The 19,729-nt window shown below is 34.6% G+C and overlaps 1 pseudogene; it reads right to left on the bottom strand.

Moving 5' to 3' along the window:
* Positions 1 to 11,114: 11,114 nt before the first annotated feature.
* Positions 11,115 to 11,218, bottom strand: LOC118024377 (annotated as a pseudogene).
* Between the last annotated feature and the right edge of the window lie 8,511 nt (positions 11,219 to 19,729).

The raw sequence follows: 19,729 nt of genomic DNA, 5'->3' as shown, positions 1-19,729 counted from the left end.
TAGTGTTCAATGATTCATTAGTTAGTTGTGTATAACACCCAGTGCTCATCACATGTGCCTTGTTTTTAAGAGAAAAAACAGATCATGTAGGTTGTCTAAAAATAAATTGCATTTAAATTCATTTGAGAGAATGTCTCATAGTTTAATACATATTTAAATCCATCTTGTGTAATGTCCTGGTGAAGCTAGAGCCTGGTTGTAGACTACTGCTAGGAAGCATAAGACTGCCTGCAGATAATTTCTACACTGAAAAAGTACTCTGGGACAGGTATATAAAAAACAAGAACCAGAAGTTTTAATTCTGAGTTCAAGTAAAGGGAAAGACCATGCTCATAGCTGTGCCAACATTTGAAGTGGATTCCTTACACATTTTATTACCTACAAATGGAAATAGTCAACTCTGGAAGAGATTACCAAAAGAATAAAAAGAGCCTAATACAGTTGGAAGCAAAAACAAAAACAAACACACACACAAATGGTGATGGGAAAACTGGGTATCTATATCCAAAAGAAATTGGGGCCCTTATCTTGTACCATATACAAAAATTAACTCAAAATGGATTAAAGACCTAAATGTAAGAACCCAAATTATAAAATTCTTATAGAAAACAAAAGGGGAAATCTTCATAAATTGGACTTGGCAATGATTTCTTCAATATGACACCAAAAGCACAAGCAACAAAAGCTAAAGTAGACAAATGGGACTACATCAAACAAAAAAACTTCTGTGTATCAAAGAGCACAATCAACAGAATGAAAGGTAACCTATGGAAGGGGAGAAAACAATTGCAAATTATATATCTAATAATGGATAAATATTTAGAATTTATAAAGAACTCCAACTCAACAACAAAAAATCAAATAATTTGATTAAAAAATGGGTAACAAACTTGAATATACATTTCTCCAAAGATATATACAAATGGCCAACAAGCATATGCAAAGATACTCAACATCACTAATCATCAGAAATGCAAATCACTACATCAAAAACTAATGATGTACTGTATGGTGACTAACATAATAAAAATTTTTAAAAAAGAAATGTAAATCAAAACCATTATGTGATACTACCTTATACCCATTAGAATGGCTACTATAAAAAGAAAAACACATAACAAGTTTCAGCAAGGATGTGGAAAATTGGAACACTTAAGAAATGCTAGTGGGATTGTAAATGGTGCAACCACCATGGAAAACAGTATGGAGGGTCCTCAAAAATTTTGAAATAGAATGACCATACTATCTAACTATCCTACTTCTGAGTACATATCTGAAATAATTCAGGTTTTGAAGAGCTACCTCCATGCCCATGATAATAGCAGCACTAATCACAATAACCAAGAGGTTGCAGCAATTTAAATGTCTAATGCAGGATGAATGGATAAACAGAATGTGTACGTGTACAGTGGAATTTTATTCAACATTAAGAAGGAGAGAAATCCTGTCAGATGCTTCAACACAAATGTAACCTTGATGACATGCTAAGTAAAATTAGCCAGTTACATAAAAACGAATAGTGTATGAGTCTGCTTATATAATGTATATAAAGTAGTCACGTCATAGCTACATAAAAAGTAGTATTGTGGTTTCCATGGGCTGGGGAGAGGGAGAAAGGGGAGTTGATTAATTGGTATAGAGTTTCAGATTTTCAAGATGAAAAATTTCTGGAGATCTTTTCACAATAATGTGAATATACTTTTTTTTTTAGATTTTATTTATTTATTTGAGAGAGAGAGAGAGAGAATGAGAGACAGAGAGCATGAGAGGGAAGGGGGCTGAGCAGGGAGCCTGATGTGGGACTCGATCCCAGGACTCCAGGATCATGACCTGAGCCGAAGGCAGTTGCTTAACCAACTGAGCCACCTAGGCGCCCTGTGAATATACTTAACCTACTGACCTGTACACTTAAAATTGCTAAATTTTATGTTATTTATTTTTACCATAATAAAAAAAAAACTCAAAATACCTAAAACAAACAGAGAATGAATCAGTAATCAAAAACCTTTCAAGCAGAAAAGTACTATACCAGATACTTTCACCAGTGAATTCTATTAGGCATTCAATGAAGAATTAATCCAATCATTCTCAAATTCTTCCAAAAAATTAGAGAAATGCTTCCCAAAACTCTTTCTGTGAGGCCAGAATTAACATGATATCAAAATTAGATAAAGATATTATAAGAAAAAATTAAAAACTAATACATTTTATAAATATAACACAAACATCTTCAACTTAAAAGTATATCAAATCCAAAAGCATATTAAAAAGATTATTCAGCATAACCAAATGGGATTTGTCCTGGGAATTCAAGGGTGTTTCAACATAAGGAAATAAATCAATGTAATACAATCCCACTCATAGAAATAAAGGAAGAAAACAATATTATCACTCAGTTGACAAAGAAATGCATTTGACAAAATCTAATACCCTTTCAAATAAAAACTCAGAAACCTAGAAATAGAGGGAAAATTCACCAACATTCTAACAGGTACTTGTGAAAATTCCACAGCTAACATGGTACTCAGTGGTGAAAGACTTAGATTTCCTCTAAGATCAAGAACAGGTCAAGATTGTCAACTTTTACTGCTGCTATTCACCATTGTATTAGAAGTTCTAGCCAGAGTTATTCTACAAGAAAAAGAAATAAAAGACATACAAATTGGAAAGGAAAAAGTAAAATTATCTCTGTTTACTGCTGGTATGATCTTTTATACATAGAATCCCAAAAAATCCACAACAAAGCTATTAGAGCTAATAATCCAATTTAGCAAAGTTACAGGGTAAAAGGACAACACTAAAAAATCAGTTGTGTTTCTATACAGCAGCAATGAACTATCTGAAAGGGAAATTAAGAAAGCAAGTAAAATTAAAATAGCATCTGAAATAATTAAATAATAATTAAATATTTTACAACATATCTAACCACAGAGGTGAAAGACTTGTATGCTGAAAGCTATAAAATATTTTTTGAAGGAAATTTTAGCAGGCTTAAATAAATGGAAAGACATTGTGTGTTCATGGGTACAAAGACAGCATTGTTAAGATGTCAGTGCTATCCAAAGTGATCTACAGATTCAATGCAACAAAAATTCCAACCACCTTTTTCACAGAAATGGAAAACCTGATCCTCAAATTAATACAGAATTGGAAGGGGCTCTTAATAACCATAACAGTCTTGAAAAAGAAAAAGTTGGAGGACTCACACTTCCCAACCTCAAAACTTGCTATGAAGCTACAACAATTAAAACAGTATGGTACTTGCACAAGGATACATAGACCAATGGAATAAAGTAGAGAGAGCCTAGAAATAAACAAAAAATCAGTGGTCAATTGGTTTCCAACAAAGATTCCAAGAGCTTTTAATGGAGAAAAGACAGACTTTTCAATACATGGTGCAGGGAAACTGAATATCCACATGCAAAAGAAGGAAGTTGGACCCTTATATTGTATAAAAAAAAAATAATTCAAGATGAATTCATAACTTAAATTTAAGAGATAAAACTCTCAGAATAAAACATTTGAAGGAAACTTAATGACATTGAATTTGATGGTGATTTCATGGGTATGACACCAAACTGCACAGGCAAAACAACAAAAATAGATAAATGGGACTTCATCAAAATTAACAACTTTTGCACCTCAAAAGATAATACCAAGAAAGTGAACAGATAACCTACTGAATGGGAGAAAATATTTGGAAATGATGTATCTGAAAAGTGATTAATATCCAGAATATGTAAAGAACTCTTAAAACTAAATAACAAAAAAACAATCTAATTAAGAATGGGTAAAGAACTTAAATATACATTTTTCCTAAGAAAATATACAAATGGTTAATAGCACATGAAAAGATGTTTAACATCATTAGTCATTAGTAAAATGTGAATCAAAACCACAATGACATACCATTTTATTTTATTTTTTATTTTGTTTTTATTTAAATACTAGTTAGTTAACTTATAGTGTAATATTGGTTCAGGAGTAGAATTTAGTGATTCATCATTTACATATAGCCCCCAGTGCTCCTCACAACAAGTGCCGTCCCTAAAACCCATCACCCATTTAGCCCATCCCCACCCACCTCCCCTCCAGCAACCCTCAGTCTGTTCTCAATAGTTAAGAGTCTCTGAGGGTTTGTTTCCCTCCCTTTTTTCCCTTCCTTCCCCTATGTTAATCTGTTTTGTTTCTTGAATTCCACATATGAGTGAAATCATATGGTATTTTTCTTTCTCTGACTGATTTATTCCACTTAGCATAATACACTCTAGCTCCATCCACATAGTTGCAAATGGCAAGATATTCTTTTAATGGCTGAGTAATATTCCATTGTATATATATATACACTACATCTTTATCCATTCATCAGTCAATGGACATTTGGGCTCTTTCCATATTTGGGTATTGTTGATAATGCTGCTACATATCATTTTATACCTATTAGGATAACTATAATTTTTTAAGGAAAGGAAAATACTGGTGGTATTTTGATAGGGATTGCATTAAATGTGTAGATTGCTTTGGGTAGTATAGACATTTTAACAATATTTGTTCTTCAAATCCATGAGCATGGAATATAGCAAGTGTTGGCAAGGATGCGGAGAAACTAGAACCCTTGTGCATTGCTGGTGGGAATGTAAAATAGTGCAGCTGGTGTGGAAAACAATTTGGCAGCTTCTTACATGGTTAAACATAGAACTACCATATGACCCAGGAATTTCACACCTAGCTATATACCCAAAGTAATTGAAAGCAATGAATAAGTAGATATGTCTATACTAGTGTTCTTGCACTGTTATTCACAATAGCCAAAAGGTGAAAACAACTTAAGTGTCCATTAGTGGATGAATGGGTACACAAAATATGATAAATACATACAATGGAATTTTATTTAGCCATAAGAAGGAATAAGATTCTGATATATACTACACCGTGGACTGACCTTGAAGAAATTATGTTTATTATTAAGGCAGGCACAAAAGGGTAAATCCATGATTCCACTTGTGTGAGGTACCTAGAATAGGCAAATTTATGGAGACATAAAGTAGAATAGCAGTATTATTAGTAGTAGGAGCTTAGGGAAGGGAGGGGAAAGAGAGTTATTGTTTATTGGGTATAGTGTTTTGTTGTGAATGATGAGAATGCTTTGGTATAAATAGTAGTGATGGTTATACAACATTGTGAATGTATTTAATGCAATTGAATTATGCACTTAACAATGATTATAGTGATAAATATTATGTATGTATATTTTACCAGACTAAATTAATGGCATTTAGTCAAGTGTGACCTATTTGGAAAAAAATAACAAAATGTATTCCACCAAAATAAACTGTAATTGATTCAAAGACTTAAATGGAAATACTGAAACATAAAAGTACCAGGACAATATATTAGAGATTTTTTTTAACCTATATTCTTGGTGAGAGAAAATGCCATTGCAGGTTAGATAGAAATCAATGGGTACATAAAAAAAGATTGATAAAGTTAACTGATAATGTTAATATGATTCATAATACCATAAACATTTGCTGGTGAATTAATCTTACATATAGAAAATCCTAAAAAATCCACAAAAAACTATTAAAACTAATAAACAAGTTCAGCAAGTTTGCATGATAAAATATAAATATACAAAAATCACTTGTATTTCTATACAGTAGTAGTGAGCAAACCAATAATACAATTTTAAAAACAACTATATAATAGCATCAAAAAGAATTTTTTAAAAATTTAGGGATGCATTTAACCAAAAAATGTTAAGATTTGTGCACTGAAAAATACAAAATATTGTTGAAAGAAATTTAAAAAGACTTAAACAAATGGAAAGACACCCTGTGCTCATGGATTGGAAAACTTAAAATTCTTAAGGTATCAATACTAGCCAAATTGATCTACAGTCAATGCAATTCTTACCAAATTACAGCCTTCTTTTTTTGCAGGAATTAACAAGCTGCCTCTAAAATTTACATGGAAATTCAAGGGATCCAGAATTGCCAAAACGAATTTTATTTATTTTTTAAGATTTTATTTATTTGATGCAGAGAGAGAGAGAGAATACAAGCAAGGGGAGCAGCAGAGGGACAGAAACAAGCAGGCTCCCCGCTGAGCAAGGAGTCTGATGTGGGGCTTGATCCCAGGACCCTAGGATCATGACCTGAGCTGAAGGCAGATGCTTAACCGATTGAGCCACCCAGGTGCCCCTACCAAAACGAATTTTTAAAAGAACAAAGTTGGAAGACTCACACTATTGAATTTCAGTACTTACTATAAAGCTACAGTAATCAAGACTGTGTGTGTGTCTTGACACACATATAATGAGATTTTATATGTATATATATATATGAGATACATACATATGTATGAGATACATACATATGTATGAGATACATATATATGAGATATACACATATATATGAGATATATAATGAGATATATGTATGTATGTATCAATATTGAGATGAGATATATATGTATATATATACATAAGAGATATATATATGTATGTATGTATCAATATTAAATAGAATTGAAAGTTCAGAAATAAATCTTCACATGTATTGAGTTTTGACAATGATGTGAGGACCATACAGTGGGGTGTGAATTGTCTTTCCAATAAATGGTGCTGGGACAACTGAACAGGCACATGTAAAAGAATTAATTTGGATCCTTACCTCACACCATATATAAAAACTTGAAATTGAACAAAAACTGAAATATAAGACCTAAAACTATAAAACTCTTAGAGGAAAAAATAGGCATAATGCTATGTGACCTTGGATTAGGCAATAATTTGTCAAATATGATAGCAAAAACACAACAACAAACAGAAGAATAGGCAAACTGGACATCATCAAAATTAAAACCTTTTGTGCTTCAAAAGACACAAAGTAAGTGAAAAGTGAACCCACAGAATGAGAGAACATTCTGCAAATCATGTATTTGGTAAGGGGCTTGGATCTAGAATGTATAAAGAATGTTCCAATTCAATAATATATGGACAACTCAATAATAAAGAGATAAATAACTCAATTATAAAATGGTCATGGATTTAGATAGACATTTCTCCAAGGAAGATATTAAAATGGCCAATAATCAGATGAAAAGATGCTCAACATCATCAGCCATCAGGAAAATGCAAATCAAAAACATAAGTAGATGCTACTTCACATCCTCTCAGATGACTATAATATAAAAGACAGATAATAGTAAGTACTGGCAAGGATATGGAGATATTGGAATCCTCATACATTGCTGGTGGGAATGTAAAATGGTGCAGTTGCTTTGGTAAACAGTCTGATAATTCTTCATATGGTGACCATATGTTCCAGCAATTCCACTCTTAGGTATACATCCAAGAGAAATGGAAATGAATACATATATCCAAACAAAATGTCCACAAATGTTTGTAGCAGCATTGCTCATAGTAGCCAATAAATGGAAACAACCCGAATGCCCATTTAACTGATAAATGGGTAAATAAAATGTGGTATATTCATATAATAGAATAATTTTTAGCAATAAAGCAATGAAGTAGTGATACATGTTATAACATGATAAGTGGAAGAAGAGAGCAACAAAGGACCATCTATTTTATGATTCCATTTATATGATCCATCCAGAACAGACCAAAGCAGATTAGTTGTTGCCTCTGGTTTGGGAGTAGGGGCAATGGCGTCTGACAACTAAGAGCTGAAGGATATATTCTTGGGGTAATGAAAGTATTACAAAGTCAATTTTGATGATTAATTTCCAACTCTTTGAATATGTTAAAAGTTATTGAATTGTACACCTTAAATTGGTGAATTGTATGTCATATGAATTGTATCTCAATAAAGCTGTTGTAAAATACTATAAACAAGTGAAAACAGCATATGATGAAAACAGTAGTTAGAATATAGATGCAATTTATAGACTAGTTTTCAGATTTTACAAAGAAATAGTACAAATCAATGGAGTGAATAACCCAATGGAAAACTGAGTAAGCAAATAGTAAAGTTAAGTTCACAGGAAATGAAATGAATTTGCTGTACTCAATGACAAGATTTAAGACCTTTTCTAGTTATTAGTGTTGTTCACCAAGATTTCCTGCTGTTTAATTTTCCAGACACTTCGGCTTGCACTTCCCCCACTCATTTTAATTACAGCTTTGGCCACATACCTAGCTTTAATCAATAAAATGGAATAGAAAGATTTTTGTCAATTCTGGGGAGAAACTCTTGGGGATGCACTTTTAATAGCCACTATGATTTCTCATGATCTGTCTTCCTATTCCATGGTATCCAGTAATGCTCCATATAGTGACTATTTCATCAGTTTATTTTTTTAAAGTTTTTATTTAAATTTCAGTTAGTTAACACACAGTATAATATTAGTTTCAGGTATACAACATAGTAATTCAATACTACCATCACAACAACAAGTGCACTCCTTAATCCCCATCACCTATTTAACCCATCCCTCCACCCACCTCCCCTCTGGTAACCATCAGTTTGTTCTCTATAGTTAACAGTCTGTTTCTTTGTTTGCCTCTTTCTTTTTCCCCCATGATCATTTGTTTTGTTTCTTAAATTCCACATATGAGTGAAATAATATGGTATTTGTCTTTCTCTGACTGACTTATTTCGCTTTGTGTATACACACACACACACACACACACACACCACATCTTCTTTATCCATTCATCAGTCGATGGACATTTGGACTCTTTCCATAATTTGGCTATAGTTGATAATGCCGCTATAAACATTGGGGTGCAAGTATCACTTTGAATTAGTATTTTTATATTCTTTGGGTAAATACCTTAGTAGTGCAGTTTTTGGATCTTAGGGTAGTTCTATTTTTAACTTTTTGAGGAACCTCCATACTGTTTTCCAGGTATTGGTGAGGATGGGAGAAAAGGGAACCTCATCACTTTAATCTTAGTAAGCAGAGCCCCCAGCCAACATGTGTTGGGTATGTAGTGTGAGCAAGAAATATATTTTTGTTGTTTTAAGTTACCGAAATTTAGGAGTTATTTGTTACTGCTACATAATGCATCATGTCCTGACTGATATGCTCATACACAATCATAGAAATACAAATCAAAATAATAGTATTCCAGTTTTTACCCATAATATTGACAAAAATAAAAGTTTGTAACAGCCAATGCTGGCAAGGTGTTTCTGAAATACACAGTTCCATTTATTGTTGGCATAGCATTCTATCTCCTGAGCTTGTCATAATTAACAAATTTCTGATACTCATGTATTTAAGTTATACCTATTTTTCCCTATTATAAACAATTCTGTGATAAACATCCCTATGGCAAATTTCTGTTGCTAAATGGTACATTTCACTTAGGTATTTTTATTTGTTTCAGTCCAGTTCAGGCCAGTTATAGTTTTTGCCCTCTTTCACCCAGCATGATCACCTGGATAAATTCCAGAATATTTAGTACAGACCTTGAAAACCTGTGGATTGTATAGGTGTCTGTGTTTGCTGGTGCCTGGATTACTTTTCTCACTTTTTATGCTTCCACTAACACTTTTAGTGCACTCCCTCTGTGGTGTTTTTCTTCTCTACAGTCATCCCATTGCTGAAGGGATAACAGAGGATTACTGTACTTATAGCTAAATTGATTTGCACATCCTTAACTAGTTCCTTACAGAATATTCCTAGGATTAGAATTTCTAGTTCAGTTTCTGTTAAATAACTCTTAGTTGTAAAAAAAAAAAAAAATTCAATCGCCTTCTGTCACTTCCTTTATGGGGGCACAGTAACACTTATCCAGTGGTTAATTTGAGGATTTGAACAAGGAAAAGGAATAAAGGGGCCTCCAGAGACTTAAGAAAAAATAACTGTCAGTACATCTTCAAATAACATAAATATAAAAGTATTGTATCCAAAACTTCTGTTTCTGCTGCAATATATAGAGCTTGGAAGTCATCACTCCCAAACTTACAACAAGAAAAAGATGAACAAACTAAAACACCGAGTTTCTAGGACAAACTACCACCACCTTAATATGTGGAGAAACAGACAAATTCAGAATCACAGTTGAGATTTGCTTACCTAAAGTAGAATCCACTGGAGCCATAAACTGGTAGGAACACTTAAATGGTAACTTTGATAAATTGCTAAAAGCTGAGTTTGGACCAGCAGGAGAGTGAGGTATTCTGTACGTCATAGTCTTAGATGGGCTTTTGTGGATTTGACCTTCAGGAAAACCATTCAGTTCTCATGGTGAAGAGCCAAGAAATGTCCCCTCATAGATATAGCAGAAGGAGAGGAAGAGTACCGTTCTGGAATATACTCACAGCATTCTCCATTACAGTTACCTACTCTGAATGGGAAAAGTCTAGAAGAGCATTATATCACCTGGAAAAAGACAATTTTTTTGTCAATTCCAGCCCCATCTAACTTTCCTGTCTTGCCATGGGAGGAAAAAGGTAAGAAACACTTGTGAGGTCACAGACCAGATGAAAATACACAACTTGTGCCCACTCTAGACTTCCTATCTCACCTAAAAGGGAAAAAAAAATCTGAGAAGCACTTGTGAAGGTCACAGTCAGGGACAAAGGCTCACTACAACACTGAGACCTAATAATAGAACTATGGAATGCTTCCCATTTCCTCCACAGGAATAAGGCTTATGTATAGTAACAGCAGATTAAGCTGAAAGAAGTTACATCTAAGACCTTATTTAAGAAAAAGCCTCGGGGCACCTGGGTGGCTCAGTCGTTAAGCCTCTGCCTTCGGCTCAGGTCATGATCCCAAGGTCCTGGGATCGAGACCCGCATCGGGCTCCCTGCTCTGCGGGAAGCCTGCTTCTCCCTCTTCTACTCCCCCTGCTTGTGTTCCCTCTCTCGCTGTGTCTCTTTCTGTCAAATAAATAAATAAAATCTTAAAAAAAAAAAAAGAAAAGAAAAAAGAAAAAGCCTCTACCCTTATCCTCAGGTCCACAGTACTAACATCGTGTAATTCTGGAGTGAGGAAGAAATTCAAAGGGTCACCTGCCTCACAGCTCCAGGAAGCAAGATACATATATCATCTTTATTTTTTTTTTGGACTCTGATAAACATACATCATCTTTAAATGATTTTCTGCTTTTCCTATCATTTGTCCAAAGTTGAATATGATATGCTCTCTCACAATAATAATTTAATATTTTCCTCTCACACCCTTTTCAGGCAGTCCATTTCTACACTTGATCTTAGCCAAAAGGCCGAGAAGTGATGAGGCAGTCCATTTCTCATCCATCTCTCTCTTGCTTCAATATGTCAATTTCTAACTTTATGGAGACAAAGCAGCTGTGCTATATTCAGCTTATAATAACCCTCCTACTTACAGCTATTTGTTCTCCCCTCAGTTTTATTTTACTCCTATAAAAATCCCTTCTCTTTTAATCTCTATTAATAGGTCCTTCACATCATTTTAACGAAAATATTTCAGGGTTTTCTATAACAACATTTCCCAGTTTCATTAGATGATGTTAAAAATGGAACACCCATTAGCATCCTGCTGACCTATTGTTCAATGGAATAACATTTTGGAAACATGGCTCACTGATGTTTGCACATTCCTCTTTAAATATTAAGATAAAAAGGGTGCCTGGCTGGCTCAGTTGGTAGAGCATGTGACTCTTGATCTTGGGGTCATGAGTTCAAGCCCCAAATTGAGCATAGAGCTTACTTTAAAATATTTTTTAAAAAATATTAAGATAAAAGCTAAATGTGATATCCTTGTAAGTACATCATTTATATCACATATAAAGAAGCCTTCTCAGCTGCAGCAAGGTCATATTTCTGTAAAACAAAAAGTCTCTAAGGAAACACAAAGATAACAGGGGAGATAAAAACAAGGACATCAGAAGAAAATTTAGCCTCTGACATATATAGCCACAGCAAACAGTATACACAGTCTAACTTCTCTATCCGTATAAACATAAAACCTCACATTAAAGGCCTATTTACATCAGTTTCCTTAACCTATATTTTTTGTCTTTTAACCAAACTTTCAAGGCATATCAAAAGCCAAAAAAAAAAAAAAACAAAAACACACACACTATCAAGAGACAGAGCAAGCATCAGGACCATATTTAGGTATGGTAGAAATTTTGGAATTATAATACCAGGATTTTAAAACAACTATGGTTAATATGCTAAGTGCTCTAATGGGAAAAGTGGATAACATTCAAAAATGGATGGGTAATATAAGCACAGAGATAGAAACCCTAAGAAAAAATTCAGAAGTTAAGCTAGAAATCAAAATCAGTGTAAAAGAAATGAAATCTGTCTTTGATGGGTTCTTCAATAGACCGTACATGGCTGAGAATAGAATCAATGTGCTTCAGGAAATGTCAGTAGAAACTTCCAAAAGAGAATGCAAAGAGCTAAAGGAGTGAAAAAGACTAAACAGAATATCCATGAGCTGGGAGACAATTACAAAAGATGTAATATACATGTACTAGAAATACCAGAACAAGAGAAAAGAGAGAAAGGAACAGAGGAACTATTTGAAGTAATAATGGTTGAGAATTTTCCAAAATTAATGGCACAGTCCAAACCACAGATCTAGGAAGCTTAGAAAACATAAATCAGGATAAAAACCAGAAAAGATATACCTGTGCATATCATATTCAAATGGAGGAATATCTGGGGCACCTGGGTGGCTCAGTCAGTTAAGTGTCTGACTCTTTATTTCTACTCAGGTCATGATCTCAAGGTCATGAGATTGAGCCCCTCATCAGGCTCTGCAGTGGGCATAGAGCCTGCTTAAGATTCTCTCTCTCCCTCTCCCTCTGCCCCTCCTCCCCCACTAGGGCTCTCTCTCTAAAATTAAAAAAAAAAAATGGCAGAATATCAAAGACAAAGAGAAAATATTGAAAAAACCCAGAGAAACCAACCACATTACCTATAAAGGAGCAGGGTAAGAATTACATCAGATTTCTCTTCAGAAACCTTGCAAGCAAGAAGAGGGTGGGGTGAAATATTTAAAGTGTTGAAGAAAAAAACAAGCACTGACCTAGAATTCTGTATCCAGCAAAATTATTCTTCCAATATGAAGGAAAAATAAAGACATTCTCAGACTAAAAGAGAGAGAGAGAGAAAATTTGTCCCCAGTAGACCTGTCCTTCAGGGGGGATTATAATCAAAATTCTTCAGAGAGAAGGAAAATTATATAGGTCAGAAACTCAGATCTCTGTATATATTTTTTAAAAGCGTATTAGAGAAGGAATAAATTAAGGTTAAATGAAATCTTCTCTTTTTATTCTTAATTGATTTAACAGATTACAAATTGTTCAAAATAATATCAACAGCATGTGTGGTGATTAAAGCTTATAGACAAGTGAAATAAATGACAGCCATCTTATAAGGGATGAGAGGGAGGAACTGGAAATATTCTGTTATACAAAGTACATGCACTACCTGTGAAGTAGTATGGTGTTATCTGAAAGTGAACTTGGATATATTGTAAATGTATATTGCAAATTCTAGGGCAACCACTAAAACAAAATAAAAACAGAAATATCATTGATATGCTGAGAGAAGATGATATATAAAATGTACAATTTAAAATAGAGAAGGCAGAAAAAGAGAAAAAAACAAAAAGGCAACATAGAAAACAGTAACAAATATGTAGATATTAATCCAACTATATCAATGATCACTTTAGACATCAATAGTCTAAATGCACCAGTCGAAAGAGACCATCAGGGTAAGTTAAAAAAAATAAGATCCTCTTTACATGTAACCTAAAAGAAACACACTTTAAATATAAAGACATGGATAGACTGAAAATAAAGGGATAGAGAAAGAAATACTATGCTAACATTAAACAAATGAAAGCTGGAGTAGCTCTATTAATTTCAGAATACACAGAATTCAGAGCATGAAACATTACCAGGATAAGGCCGGGGCGGGGGGGTGTTACATAATGATAAGAGGCTCAATTCTCAAAGACAACATAACAATCTTTACTGTGTATGCACCTAACGACAGAGTGCAGAAATACATGAGGCAAAACTGATAGAATTGCAAGGAAAAATAGACAAATCCACTATTATAGTTGGAGACTCCAATACCCCTCTATCAGTAGTTGATAGATTCAGTAAGTATAAAATCAGTAAAAACCAACTTGAATTGAACAGCACCATCAATCAAAAGGATCTAATTAAAATTTATAAAATACTTCATCCGAAACAGTAGAATACATTCTTCTCAAGCTCACATGGAACATTCACCAAGATAGAACATATCCTGGGACATAAAGCACCTTAAAAATTTTAAAAAATAGACATCATTCAAATTATGCTCGCAGATCACAATGGAATTAAACTAGAAATCAATTACAGAAAAATAACTGGAAATCCCTAAAATACTTGGATATTAACCAACACACTTCTGAATAACACCAACGTCAAAGAACTCTCAAAGGAAACTAAAATATTTTGAAACAATTTTATGAAAATATAATTTATCGGGGTGCCTGGGTGGATCAGTTGGTTAAGCGTCTGCCTTTTGCTTAGGTCACGATCCCAGTGTCCTGGGATCGAGCCCCGCACTGGGCTCCTTGTTCAGTGGGGAACCTGCTTCTCCCACTCCCCCTGCTTGTGCTCGCTCTCTCTGTGTCAAATAAATACATAAAATCTTTTAAAAAAAGAAAATATAATTTATCAAAATTGTGGTATGCAGCAAAACAGTGCTTAGAGAGAAATTTATAGCACTGAATGAATATATTAAAAAATAAAAAAGATCTAAACATCAATAATCGAAGCTCCCATCTTAGGCAACTAAAGAAAGAAGAGCAAATTAAAGCCAAAGTAATCAGAAGGAAAAAAGATAATAAAAATTAGAGCTGAAATCAATGATATGAAAACAGGAAATCAATAGAGAAATTCAATAAAACAAAAAAAGTTGGTTCTTTAAAAGATTAATAACATAAGTCACTAGGTAGTTTAAGGAAAAAGGGAAAAACACAAATTGCTAATATCAGAAATGTTTCTGTGGACACTAAGAGGATAATAAAGGAATAGTATAAACAACTTTGTCCAAACATTGATAACATAGAAGAATTGCAACAATTCCTTAAAAGACATAAGCTACCAAAACTAACACAAGTATAAATAGATAATCTGCATAAACCTAGAACTATTAAAGAAGTTGAATCAATGCTTAACAACCTTCCAAAAGAGAAAGCACTATCCTCAGGTTCACTGGTGAATCCTACAAAACATTTAAAGAAGTAATCATACCAATTTTATCTAATCTCTCAAAGAAAATAGAAGTTGAGGGAATAAGTCCCCCCAAAATTCTGAGACTGGCATTACCCTAATACTAAAACCAGGCAACTACATTACAAAAAGAGAAAACTACAGACCAATATATTTCATGCAGATAGGTATAAAAATCCTCACAAAATATTAGCCAATAAACCCCAACAATGTATAAAAGGAATATATACTACAACCTAGTAGAATGTATTCTAAGTATGCAAGACTGTTCAACTTTTGAAAATCAATTAATGTAATCAATCACATGAAAGGTTAAAGAAGGAAAACGATATGATCGTGTCAGTACAGCAGAAAAAGCATTTGGAGAAATTCAACACCCATTCATGATAAAAACTCAGAAAACTAAGAATAGAAGAGAATTCTTTAAACTTAATAAGGAGTGTCTACAAGAAATTTACAGCTAACATAAGGGTAAGATGCTTTCTGCTGAGATCAGGAACAAGGAAAGAATATCCCCACTCACCGTTCTTGTTTAACATGACACTGGAAGTCCTAGTTAATGCAATAAGAGAAAAAAGGAAATAAAGGTATACAGATGGGGAAGGAAGAATTAAAATTAGTTGTTCACAGATGACATGACTGTCTTTGTAGAAAATCTCAAATAATCAACAAAAAGGCCCTGGAACTAATGAGCAATTATAGCAATTTTGCAAGATACATGGTTAATATACAAATTTCAATTTTTTTCTTGTATACCAGCAATGAAAATTTGGAATTTGAAATTAAAAACACAATACCATTTATATTAGCACCAAAATTAAATAATTAGGTATAAATCTACAAAAATATGTACAAAATCTATATAAGGAAACCTGCAAAACACCACTGATAAAAGAAATCAAAGATCTAAATAAGTGGAAAGATATTCCATGAGCATGAATAGGAAGGCTCAATATTTTCAAGATGTCAGTTCCCAAATTAATCTATAAATTCAATGTAATCCCACTCAAAATCCCTACAAGTTATTTTGTGGATATCAGCAAACTGATTCTAAAGTTTATATGGAAAGGCAAAAGACCAAGAATAGCAAACGATACTGAAGGAGAACAAGGCAGAGGATAGACATTACCCAACTTCAATAATGTCCATAAAGCTACAGTAATCTAGACAGCGTGGTACTGCCAAAAGAAAAGACCAGTAGATCAATGCAACAGAAGAAAGAGGCCAGAAATAGATCCACACAAATATAATCAACTAGTTGTTGACAAAGGAGTAAAGGTAAGTCAATGGAAAAACTACACTCTTTTCTACAAATGGTGATGAAACAACTGGTCACCTACATGCAAAAAAAAAAAAATGAATCTAGACACAAATCATAGATCTTTCAAAAATATTAACTCAAGGGGTGCCTGGGTGGCTCAGTCATTAAGCGTCTGCCTTTGGCTCAGGTCATGATCCCAGGGTCCTGGGATGGAGCACCGCTTCGGGCTCCCTGCTCAGCGGGAAGCCTGCTTCTCCCTCTCCCGCTCCCCCTGCTTGTGTTCCCTCTCTTGCTGTGTCTCTCTCTGTCGAATAAATAAAATCTTAAAAAAAAAAATATTAACTGAAAATGGATCACAGAGCTAAATATAAAATGTGAAACTGTAAAACTCCTAGAAGCTGATCTAGATGACCCCTGAGTTTCGTGATGACTTTATAGATACAACACAAAAAGTGTAATCCATGAAAGAACACGTTAGTAAGTTGGACTTTGGTTAAAAATGAATCTTCTCTGCAAAATACTCTGTTAATAGAATGAAAAGCAAGCCAACAATTGAGAGGAAAAGCTTTGCAAAACAGACATCTGATAGAAAAGACTGGTATCCAAAATATACAAAGAACATTTAAAATTACAATAAGAAAACTATCAACCCCATTAAAAAATGGACAGTGAGGGGCGCCTGGGTGGCTCAGTCGTTAAGCGTCTGCCTTCGGCTCAGGTCATGATCCCAGGGTCCTGAGATTGAGCCCCGCATCAGGCTTCCTGCTGGGTAGGAAGCCTGCTTCTCCTCTCCCACACCCCTGCTTGTGTTCCCTCTCGCTGTGTCTCTCTCTGTCAAATAAATAAATAAAATCTTTAAAAAAAATGGGCAACGATCTGAACAACTGACCAAAAAAGATAAAGAGATGGCAAATAAGCATGTGAAAAGATGCTCAAAATTGTATGTCATTATGAAATTGAAAATTAAAACAAAGAAGAGCCAACCTTAGCTAAATGGACAAAAAAAAAAAAAAAAAGATCTGTGTCCATGGTGATTGAGATGAACAAGGAATACATCATGCCTGGTCCCCAGGCAAGGTGTAAGCCAGTGTGAAAGTTCACATGCATGTTTGTGGGAAGTGGGGCGTGGGGCTGGAGGCAGAGCTGTAGTTATGAAGAATCAGCACAGCTGCTTCTATATCTCAGGCTTAACAATTGGGGTTTATTTGATTCTGAGATTTAGATTTCAGGGGCAAGTCAGGGTAACACAGGTGCTAGTGCAGTCACTGGGTATGGAACCATGGCTGCTGCAATCTGTTAGACTGGAATCCATTGTAGGATGAATTAAATATTGCTTAGCAGTTAGATAGTATCGTTTAATCTCTTTTTTTTTCTTGCTTTCTGACTTTAAAGATGAAATTTAACCTATCTGATCTGGTTTCCTCACCTGTTACATGAAGGTAGTAACAGCATATTTTGGTAATATTCCATATTGACCACTATTGTTGTAAGTTAATACACATAAAGATCTTAAAATAGGGCCTTTCTCAGTGAGAGAAATGCTAATGAGTAATAATGCCTGTTCTTTAAATGAATTCACAATAAATTGTTCAACAGATATTTAAAAGTCTTACAACAAAATCTGTCAGCTATTGGTAGATTCAACACTCTGTCAGCAAGATCTTGGAATCAAAATCCAGAATTATCAGAGAAGCCTGTGCCAGTATGATTTTGAATATATCTGTAAACGTTAAGGATAAGAAATTGTGTAAGATAGAAACTACAAGTAAATGTAGCTTCCACAAGAACAGAGATTTCTTTCATTTGTGTTTCTACCATATCTCCAGTGCCTAGGATAAAGAAGGTATTCATGTGTATTTCTTGAATGAATGAAAGGCACCAGAGACTTTAAGAAAGTGAAAGAACAGTTCAGGGAGGCAAGGAGATTCGCACACACCCACAGATCCCAGCAGAGCTCAGACTCCCTTCTTCAAGCCTGGCATTCACCCAAGATAGTATGCTGTGGAATAAAGAAAAAAGTGATCCACAGTTCAGCTAAAGCCATTTAAACAGCACAGTAAAAGCAGCCCTCCTCTGATAACTGACATCCACTGTCAGTCCAGATACTGTATAGAATCATCTCCAGATGGTTTTTTATCACCTAAATATTGCATAGTTATAACAAATGTTTAAAAACAAATAAAAGCTGAAATGAAAATATATGAAAATTCATGGTAAAATTATAGTTCCTTTTTCATCCTCAAAACCATCAGTGATTTTCAGCAAATGGGGACTTTGTCCAAGATGAACCTCAAAGGCCATTGCAAAAGTCTCTGTTCTTTAGAAAACAGAGACGGGGGATTGCTGGAGAAGGTGGTTATAGGGGTCAGAGATGAGCCCCCGGAATTGATCTTCCCAGGGGTTGAAGGCCAAGTAAAGTAAGTCAAGGGGGATGGACTTTCAAGTCAAGATGGTGAGTAAATTTAGTTCCTACTGCTGCTGTAACACATTACCACATTGTTGGCGACTCAAAATAACACAAATGTATTAGCTTACAGCCCTGGATGTTGGGAATACAAAAAGGACCTCATTGGTCTGAAATGAAGGTGATGGTCAGGCTTCAATTCTCTGAGGGATCCTAGGGAGAATCTGCTTTTCTTGCCTATTCCAGCTTCTGGAAGCTGCCTGCATTCCTTGGGCCCTGGCTTTGTTTCATCTTCAAAGCCAGCAATGGCCTATCCAGTCTTTCCCATGCTACTTTGATGTGACACTGACTCTCCTGCCTACTTCTTCCACATTTGAAGTACTTTTGTAATTACATTGGCCGGGAAGAGACCCAGCATATTTTTATTTTAAATTCAGCTGATGAGCAATCTTAATTCGGTCAGCAATCTTACTTCTCCTTTGCCCTGTAACATCACATATTTACAGGTTCTGGAGAATAGGATGTGGACATCATTGAGGGACCTTTATTCAGCCTATCACAGTGAAAGCGGCATTTAGTTGGGTTTAAAATGGGCACCAGCAGGTTGGTGCTCAACCACAGTCGTGCTTAAACACGTTGCTCTGTTTGCCCCATGGAGCACAGAAAGGAAGGGCTCAAGACTAGAGGAAGGATGTAGGGGTAAAGGAATCAGAGGATTCAAAAACCACCAGGTGCTGTCTTGGGAAGTAGGTACATGATGGGGTCTTCCTCCAAAGAATGTCTGGGGAAACTAGACAGGTATGTATGGCAAGTGGCTGAGATCCAAGCTGGTTCTACTCCCTGCCACATT

This window comes from Mirounga leonina, unplaced genomic scaffold, assembly GCF_011800145.1.
Source record: "Mirounga leonina isolate KUSES-001 unplaced genomic scaffold, KU_Mleo_1.0 Mir_101414, whole genome shotgun sequence".
NCBI lineage: Eukaryota > Metazoa > Chordata > Mammalia > Carnivora > Phocidae > Mirounga > Mirounga leonina.
The sequence above is the reverse complement of the archived record's forward strand: the minus strand, read 5'-3'. Positions and strand labels throughout refer to the sequence as shown.